The following is a 10,713-nucleotide window of genomic DNA, read 5'->3' as shown; positions in this document are numbered from 1 at the left end:
ATAAAAACACCCCCACACCCCTCATTGACCATTTTATAAAAAAAAAACATTAAAAAAACGCTGGTCATCGACGTAGTCCACGGAATCCGACGTAATCCACAGGATACCGATATCTGAAAAACTAAAAGGGAGAAACACACAAAAAACACACAAACAGGAGCACAACACCCATCATTGTGAGCGGTGTTGTGCACCTTACAGTATGCAGCATCTTTACAGATCGCTGCTTACAGTCTGGCCCCCAAGGGGTTAAGGGAGGATGTATTGCATCCCCCTTAACCCCTTGGGGGCCAGACTGATGTCAGACTGCACCCATCCCAGCAAGGAAGGGGTTAACTGACCCCCCCTTCCTTGCTGGGAGGGGTGCAGTGCTGGGGAGGGGGTGTGGAGAGCTCTATACTCACCCCGATGTGTCCTCTTCGCTGGTCCGCAGCACAATGAAGTCACTGTACTGCGGACCGGCTCTTTATATGTGCGCTGAGCCGATCAGCCAATCAGCTGAGCGCACATATAATTCTAAATGTTTCTTCTAATAATGCTATTGTGATAACATAATTAGAAGAAACATTTGATGTTTTCATTAAAGTAAAGTGATGATTAGTACAGAATGCTCTTTTGCCGGCAATATGAATTAACGGCTTATGGAGCTTCCTGTACTAATTAATATTTAATTAAGAAAACACATTTTCGATTAAATAAATTCAGTTTCGTTGGTCAATAATTTATTTCTAACGAATCCATCATTGTGCAATTAAATATACTGTCAAAAAATAAATATATATAAATATACATTTATTTATATATCTATTTATTTTAACAGTATATTTAATTGCAAAATGATGGATTAGTTTAACCCCTTCCCCCAATATGACGTCCAGGGACGTCATGAAAAACAGTGCCAGAACTCATCATGACGTCCCTGCTTTTCCAGCCTCCCCCCACTGTCCCTTGCTGAGATGTTACAGTGGGAGGAGGCTGTGTCAAACAGCTTCCTCCCCCTGCCACTGGCCGGAGGGGAGCCGTGCTCCCCCCGGGCAGTTAACTCTCTATGGGGAGATTAGCTGTGTCTTCAGCTGATCGGACGGCGGGAGGAGGCTGCAGCACGTTGCCTCCTCCCGCTGTCACCGCTGTAATGTTCCCCCTAGACCCCCCTTCCTTCTCCCTGTAACCTCCGGGCTTCCCCCGGCCCGATCCAGCCCCCTGCGGCCCCGATGCAGCTCCCCCCGCCCCGATGCAGATCCCCCCGTTCTCCTCTCTTCCCTCCGTTCACCTCTCCCTCCCTCCGCATTCGGCTCCTACCGCCGCGATTCAGTCTGCATCAGTGCTCTCCCCCCGCTCCGATCCACCTCCCACCTCCGTCCTCCGATCCGTCCTCTCCCTCCTCTCGTCCCCTTCCTCTCCCTCTCCTTGTCCCCTGTCCTCTCCCTCTCCTTGTCCCCCGTCCTCTCCCTCTCCTTGTCCCCCGTCCTCTCCCTCTCCTTGTCCCCCGTCCTCTCCCTCCCCTTGTCCCCCGTCCTCCGATCCGTCTCCCCCCCCCCCCGTGCTGAACGATCATGTCCCTGCACTGATCGTTTTAATCAGCTGCAGGGACCTGATAGTTTGAATGAGTGTTAGTGTGTGACACTGACACTCATTCACTATATAATGCATTACAGCACTGATTATGTGCTGTAATGCATTATATTTGTACTTGTACAATATTTGTACAAAAGTTAAAAAAAAAAACACAAACACAAATACATAAATAAATAAATAATTAAAACAAATAAATTAAATAATTACATAAATAATTAAAATATACACATTCCTCATCCCCCTTTATAAATGATCCCCTATAAAGTACACATATTTGGTATTGCTGCGTCCGTAATGACCCCGTCTGTTAACTGGTTACATTAATTATACCGCCCGATTAACTCCATTCAAAAAATAAATAAAAAACAAACCAAAATGACAATTTTTTGTTAATTCCTCCCCCTAAAAAATATAGATAAAAGCTATAAAAACGTCCCATGTACCCAAAAGGTGTACCACTAAAAATCCCAGCTTATACCGAAAAAAAAAAAAGCCCTCACATAACTCCATTGGTGAAAAAATAAAAATATTACTGCTCTTACAATATACAAGACACAAACAGTATTTAAAGTATAAATGCCCTAAACTATAACAAAAGTTATATAAAAATGGATATCGTTGTAATCGTACCGACCTGACGAATAATGATAACATGTCATATGTGATGTATAGTAAAGGGCGTACAAAAAAAATGGTGAAAAACTGCTGCTAAATTGTGTCTTTTATTCGTACCACCTTATAAAAATTTTAATAAATATTGATCAGGGTGTCACATGTCCTCCAGAATGGTACCAATGGAAACGTCAACTCGTCTTACACAAATAACTTGACCCCGCAAATCCTCAATGACATGGTATAATGGCTAAAAAAAACCTGAAATTAAAAAAGACCCCAAAATTCCCCAGGTCTCTGTCATGTCTGCAGCCTGTGGTTGAGTCAGGTGATGCACTGTGGCCACATATGGGGGATTTCTAGAAACATTGGAATAAGGGGAATGAATAGTGAGTTCCATTTCTCAGTTAGTATTTGCTGTTTTAGAAGAAAAAAATGTATCAAAATGGAATATCTGCCAACAAAATGAAAATTTAAAATTTCCCCTCCAGCTTGCTTAAATTTCTGCAAAACACATAAAGAGTTAATAAACTTATGAAATTTTACTATGAATACAGTGGAGGGATTTATGGGGGTAACTAACATACAGGCCCCACAAATCCACTTCAGAACTGAACTGGTCCCTAAAAAAATCAGAATTTGACATTTTCTTGATATTTGAAAAATCGCTGCGACATTTCGAAACCCTCTAACATCCTAACAAGTAAAAGGAAGTTCACCAAATGACGTCACCATAAAGCAGACATGTTGTAGATGTTGAATTAAAGGACAACTCCCACAAAAAAATTTTTTAGCTTATTTAACACACATTACAAAGTTATATAACTTTGTAATGTGGTTAAATACCCGTTCTGGCCCCCTTCCCCCACTTTCGGACCCCCGACCCCCCGCCCGGAAGTTAAAGAATATATACATTACCTATTACGATCGTCACGGTCTTCTTCTCCCGGGCGGCATCTGGTGACGACGACGTCAGAGCCGGGAGGCGGTCCGGGTCTTCTTCCTCCTCGGCGTCTTCATAGAGAGTGAATGGGACGGAAAAGGCTGCTGGTGCACATGCGCACCAGCAGCCTTTCATTGGCTGGAGCGCATCACATGGCTTCCAGCTTGCTCAGCCCTGATTGGCTGAGGTTGCTGGAAGCCATGTGATGCGCTCCAGCCAATGAAAAGGCTGCCGGTGCGCAAGCGCACTGGCAGCCTTTTCCATCCCCAGGACCTGGAAGACAGAGACATCGCTGGACGGCGGATGGCGGTGACGGTGAGGCGGACGGCGGGCGAATGGAGTGGCGATCGTCACCGGAGGGATGGTGAGTATGGTGTCTGTGTGTGTCTGTGTTTTTTTTTTTTTTGGGGGGTCCCGCGGGAGTTGTCCTTTAATAATTAGTTCATGTGGCATGACTATCTTTCTCAGAAAAAGAGAATTTTGAATATAAAGGATTGTAAATTTTTCAAATTTTTGCCCAAATGTTGTGTTTTTTACAAAAAACTACTGAGTGTATCAACCAAAGTATACCACAAACATAAAGAGGAATATGTCACGAAAAAACAATCTCAGAATAACCACGATAGTTAAAAGCATCGCAGAGACATCACTACATAAAGAGAGACAGGTCAGATTTGAAAAATAGGCCCTGGTCATTAAGGCCAAAACAGGCTGCGGAGGCAAGGGGTTAAATTTAATTAGTGAACAACGAAAGGCACTTTATTACAACGAAAATGTGTTTTATTATTTTAATAGATTAACCATGAGAGACATCGGCATACTGCAGAGGATCGCAAACCCCGGTAATAGCAATTCATGTAAAATGTGTTCCCTGCTTTCCCAGATGCATCCAGAGGTGTTTCCATCACTTTCTTAAGATTTTATTTGTTATTTTTAGTTGAACCAGATTTCCAAGTAAATGACCGTATGTTTTGAGCCGCATGTCTATTTTTTCCCACGGCCGGAGTTTCATCCGCACATTTACAGCCGCATAAAAAATACAGCCGCACAGTTACATAGTGTGAACCTATCACGGATCACGGAGGCGCGGCGCTTATGAATACAGTCTCCCCCGCTCCCAGCATCTAATTACAGATGCTGTCCGGGCGCGGGGGGACTCCAGTACATGCATTCCACGTCCGGATCACGGAACATGGGAATGCAGCCTTACACTAGCTAGCGACACAGGTAGCGGTATTGAGAGGCTTATAGAAGCTTGATTAGGTATCAGGACAGATAGAGGACAGTGTGAGGGTAGTAGTGTAAGCTCTGTACCTGTGAAATCGTGCCCATCCTGTCACTTTGTGTGTCTACATTGGGTCTACAATGTACATTAACTGAATGCCTATCTATAACAACCAGGAATGTAAATATTAGCATAAGTGGATTATTTTACTGCTCTTACTCAGGGCCGTATTTACCACTAGGGACCCATGGTCCGATGCCTATGGCAGCACCAGGGAGCAAGAGGAAAGAAACTAATTTTTTTAGTTGTTTTAATTTTTTAGTCTCCCACCTCCCATTCAGATTTGCCATTAAATTTGTTGTCTTTTCGAGGGGGGAGGGGGGGAGGTATGATGGAATTGTTCGGGTCTGGAGCTATTACCTACTAATCTACCAATCCTGTAGTGAGAATTCCTTCACACAATATGCAGACTGCTCTAAGCATTGATTCAATTTATGTTTTAAACAGTTAAAAAGCAGGAAAAACGCGATGCAGACAATGTTTATACATTAAGAGAAATGCATGTGACCAAAACCACTGTCCCCCGCGCTCCCCAAGATGGGGCGTCTTCAGGTTTAATGCCTAGGGTAGCAGCAGCTGTTAATACGGCCCTGCTCTTACTGCAACGTGCAATAAAAAATTCTTAACATGTGAATTTCATTTATTCAAAACTACATTTCAATATTTAATTATTTAAATATAAAATATTTAAATATGTAAAACAAGTATAAAAGATACTAAGTCTTCCTTTCTGCCTTAGTGTGGTTGGACAGGATTTTTTAAAAGTTAAAAAGTGAAGGAGTTGAAACCCACGCAGTTCTCACCACAGGTATGTTACTCAACTGTGCACAAAGGATTAAACAATTGACGTCATCCATTTCTAAGTAATGTTTACATGAGGGCAATGCATAGATGATGGCTCATAGGACACGTAACTATGAGCAATCATTTTTTTGCGCACAGGATATACAGAGACACAGTATGTTTCAGTGACATACAAGGTTTTTCTATATTTTATATTCTATATTCCAGCAATGTTGGCTATTGCTGGATAGCACAGTCTTAGGGTCCTATTACACGGAGCGATTTTTAACAATTAACGATTAACAATAAACAATTGCAAACGAGATTGTTTGTCATTAACCTGAAATCGTTCACCATATTCCACAGAACGATAATCGTTAGCTACGATCGTTACTACGATCGTTATTGCGATCGTTACTATGATCGTTTATTCCTTCTGATCTCAGCATAACAATGAACCATGTGCAATTACACTGTACGATTAGTGAAAAAATGCGGAACTTGAGTAAACGAATGTGGAATTACAGCGAACAATTATTTTTTTTTTTTTTATAATTCAGTTTTTATTTGATATTCCAACACATACAACCATGAACAATATATCACATATTAAACATTAGTATAGCTAAGCCTATAAAACCCCTTGTATTACTACATATTCCCTCTTCCTCTAATCTTTGATCTAGCTTATGGTACTTTTACACAGAGCGATAATTCGCCCGATTGCACAATAAACGATTTTGAATGAACGATGTTTTTTTTATAATGATCAGCGTTTAGACGGAACGATACATCGTACGGAAAATTCGCTATGCGATCGTTTAAGCCTATCTCACACATAGGTGAAATTGTTGAAAGACTGTTTACACTGAACGATCTGCGAATTTTTTGCGAACGATCAACGACGATTTGAGAACATGTTGAAAGATCAAAATGAACGCTCGTCGTTTGATCGTTCGCTGCGTTTACACGTACGATTATCGTTCGAATTCGATTGTTATCGTGCAAAAACGAACGATCAATCGTTCCGTGTAAAAGGACCATAACCCCCCGTATATTCATGTTAACATACCACATCAATACCATACCCAAAACAAACATAAATATATGTTTAGCCCTTTCCGGGGCTGCAGTGGGTGGGTTCAAAGATACGATTAATGATACGATTAATGATAATTTTAAGTTCAGATCTAAATCAACAATCAACGACATACAAACTATTATTCAATCGTTGCCTGCAATTACACAGAACGATTATCATATAAATTCGAACAATATAACGATTTTTCGCACAATAATCGTCCCATGTAATAGGGTGTATTCACACATACAGGATCCGCAGTAGATTTGACGGTGCAGATTTGATGCTGTGTTCAGTTATTTAGATCAAATCTGCTGCGGATCCACAGCATAAAATCCATGGTGTGTGTGAAACTACTTTGAGGCTGGGTTCACACTATGTATATTTGAGGCTGTATTTGGTCCTCATGTCAGGTCCTCATAGCAACCAAAACCAGGAGTGGATTGAAAACACAGAAAGGCTCTGTGCACATAATGTTGTAATTGAGTGGATGGCCGCCATATAACGGTAAATAACTTTCATTATTTCAATACAACAGCCATTGTTTTAAAATAACAGCAAATATTTGCCATTAAATGACGGCCATCCACTCAATTACAACATTATGTGAACAGAGCCTTTCTGTGTTTTCAATCCACTCCTTGTTTTGGTTGCTATAGAGCCTCAAACATACCGCCTAAAATATACGTAGTGTGAACATAGCCTTTAAGGGTACAAACATACGCAGCAGATACGCAGCAGATTTGATACTGTGTTAAGTTATTTAGATCTAATCTGCTGCGTATCTGCTGCGTGTCGCAGCAGTAAATACGCAGCGTATATGCCGTGTGTGTTTGTACCTTAAGGCTATGTTCCCACACAGTATTTTTGCTCAGTATTTTGGTCAGTATTTTTCTACCAATACCAGAGTGGATTGAAAACACAGAAAGGCTATGTTCACACACTGTTGGAATTGAATTGAGTGGATGAGTCAATTGAGTCATTTAATGGCAAATAATGTCTGTTATTTCAAAACATTGTTGTTTGAAAATCACAAATGACAGCCATCCACTCAATTCTAACAGTGTGAGAACATAGCCTTTCTGTGTTTTCAATCCACTCCTCTTTTTGGTATAAAAAATACTGTGTGGGAACATAGCTATTATCTGTGTACAATATATCACAAACGTGCCAAATATTTCATATACAATAGTGTGAAATGTAACATTCAAAATACATAATCATACCACAGTGATAAAGTGTAATATCAACCACTCACTGGCATTACTCTCTGCTCCTATGCTTATGCGTGACATGGTAGCCGATCCGAAGCCTTACATGACGGCCTTATTGATGTGGCAGTTAGCCATAGGCTGGATGTTCCAATAACATCCTTATTGATGTGGCAGTTAGCCATAGGCTGGATGTTCCAATAACATCAATAAATGACTAGTGATATTACTTATGGTGCGTTTACACAGGCAGATTTATCTGACAGATTTTTTAAGCCAAAGCCAGGAACAGACCATAAACAGGGAACGGGTCATAAAGGAAAGACTGAGATTGCTCCTCTTTTCAAATTCATTCCTGGCTTTGGTTTCCAAAATCTGTCAGATAAATCTGCCTGTGTAAACGCACCATTAGTTAACCATCAGTACAACATAATAAACATGCTATTCTTATCTCACCATGCGCCACAGGGTCCCTTCTGCAATGTCTTCAATTTCCCCGCTGAACAATCTAGTCACCACTTCAGAGACAGACTTGTCTCGGCATTGACAGCCACATATGTTTGGCTCCCGGAGTCGGTCGCCCCGCAGGGCCACTGTTGATCCTATGGGACATGTCTTGTTCGAGTTAATTGCTGTGTTGAACTGTGATGGTGATTGGTTCTTGGGGGTTTTCATAGTTATGTCCTAGTTTGGTCCTGTTTAGATGGGACCAAGAATGATGCAACAATGGAAACGGCTAGATGACTCCTAAATGCAAGGGTTTCCTGTCTTGTCAGGGCCTGGGGTGGTGTGATGGTCAGCCACAGTAAGATGAAGGGTGACAGCCGCTGCTCCAGTCCGGTCTGCAGGGTGGTATTCAGAAGGCTTTATTCTTGTTAGGTGGCGGAATGAGCATTGTGAACATTGTAAGTAAGCTCTCTGGTAAGCTTTAGGTGGTAATTTGGCCATACATGCCATATATATATATATATATATATATATATATATATATATATATATTCTCCTTTATCCATATATACATATGGATAAAGGAGAATGGAAAATTACTATATAAGTATATATAAGTAAATATGGTTGTTACTTTTATAATCATGTATATTTTCACACTGTATGTATGTGATTAGCAATTATCCTACATTATTTGCACTTGTACTGACATTGCTTGAAAGGAGCTTAATTGTTGAGCCGAAAAGGCTTTGGTTACTGGGGTAATAAGGCGGGGGTCAGTGTTAGCCATATGGGCTAACACTAAGCCCCAGCTTAATAACAGACACCATCTATCAGAAAGCAACCACTACTAAGCTAATAAAGTATATGAAAAAATATATGCTATTTGCCAAGGGTACGAGTTACTGCACGGGGGGCCTAATGCTCCTTGCCAATTACTGTTCTAAGGTCTTATGATAGTTGTCAAGGGGGCTAGGTACTGCTCTGTACCTAATGGTGTGTTTACACAGATAAGATTTTTGAAGCCAAAGCCTGGAACAGGCTATAAACAGAGAACAGGTCATAAAGGAAAGACTCCTGGCTTTGGCTTCAAAATCTGTCAGATAAATCTCTCTGTGTAAAGGCACCATTAGGCTTGTTGCCAAGGAGTAGGTATTGCTCAGGGCCTCTTATGCTCGTTGACGAGAGGGACAGTCACTGTTACAGGGTCGTATGCTTATTGCCAAGGGAGATGGGTGCCGCTCTTGGTGGCTTGTGTTTTTTTGCAAAGAAGGCTAGTTACTGTGGGGGGGGGGGGAATCCTCTGTGTAGTCAGTACACTATAGGGACATATCAGAAGGTTAGATGCTTATAACTTGCTGAGTTTCCCTTTAATTACATTCTTGCTAAAATATCCCCTCAAAAGGGGTCTTGGAGTTAAATTGGCCAAATAGCTGTCCGCAGGATAGTCCACCAGTAATTTTTCTGTGCCCGCGCCACACCGTGAACAGAGCCTGGAAGAAGTTTGTCACCTGTCACCGTGTATAGGCAGCGATCTGACACGTGGTGACAAACAACATTGACCGTGTACTGCAGGTGCCGAACAGCTGATCGCAGGCACAGGTACCAGGTGGTGATTATCCTATTTGCCTGGAAAACCCCTTTTAGGTGCTCATTTACAATCTGCAAACATTGGGCAATTCATTTGCATATTGTAACATATCCATCCTGGGACTTAAAGAGTCACTGTCGTATTTTTTTTTTTTTGCAGAAATCAATAGTCCAGGCAATTTTAAGAAACTTTGTAATTGGGTTTATTAGCCAAATCTGCCATTATCTGCACGTAAAAAGCCTTTTCCCAGGTCCCCCCCTCCTTCCTCTTTTTCATCCACTCCAAAAAATCTGAAAATTGTGACTTGTTGCAGGAGACGTCCCCTGTCTGTTCTAGGGAGAGGGGAGGGGGGAGGAGGAAGGAGGGAGTTAGCCGGCAGCAGAAAGCAGATAACAGAGGATTACAGGCACGGAGCTGGGTGACAGCTGTAATCCGAGCTCAGACAGGTCACTGGTGACTGTCACAGGAGATATCCCGTGAGGGATTTGTAGATTAACTCTTTGTTGTCCTGTTTTGGTCTTTTCTTTAGCTCTCTCCATAGGAGAACAATGAAGACAGGGGGGAGAGCTTCAAACTGCTTTTTCATGATAAAAATGCATTTTTCGGATAATAAACCCAATTACAAAGTTTCTTAAAATCGCCTGGACTATTGAATTCTGCAAAAAAAAATTTCACGACAGTGACACTTTAACCCCTAGACGACCCTGGACGTAGGGTTACGTCATGGAAGTCTGTCCCCAGACGACCCATGACGTAACCTTACGTCCTGGGTGTTTCTCCCGCTATGAAGCGTGCTTCATAGCAGGTGGGGGCCGGCTGCAAACAGCAGCCAGGACCTCACCGGTAATGACACGCTGCAGCGATCGCGCTGCCGCGTGTCATTAACCCCTTAAACGCCGCGATCGCGGTGCGACCGCGGCGTTTAAGTGTAAGTGACAGGGGGAGTCCCCTGTCACTTACCGATCGGGACCCCCGCAGTGTGACTGCGGGGGTCCCGATCGTTGAAACGGACTGCCGGAGGTCTCTTACCTGCCTCCGTGCGGTCCGATCGGCGATCTGCTACACTGAGCCTGCACAGGCAGGCTCAATGAGCAGATCGCCGATAACACTGATCAATGCTATGCCTATGGCATAGCAATGATCAGTGTATAAATCAAAGTAGTGAATGTAGAAGTCCCCCAAAGG

The sequence above is a fragment of the Dendropsophus ebraccatus genome, chromosome 10, assembly GCF_027789765.1.
Source record: "Dendropsophus ebraccatus isolate aDenEbr1 chromosome 10, aDenEbr1.pat, whole genome shotgun sequence".
NCBI lineage: Eukaryota > Metazoa > Chordata > Amphibia > Anura > Hylidae > Dendropsophus > Dendropsophus ebraccatus.
This window is presented reverse-complemented; position numbering follows the sequence as displayed.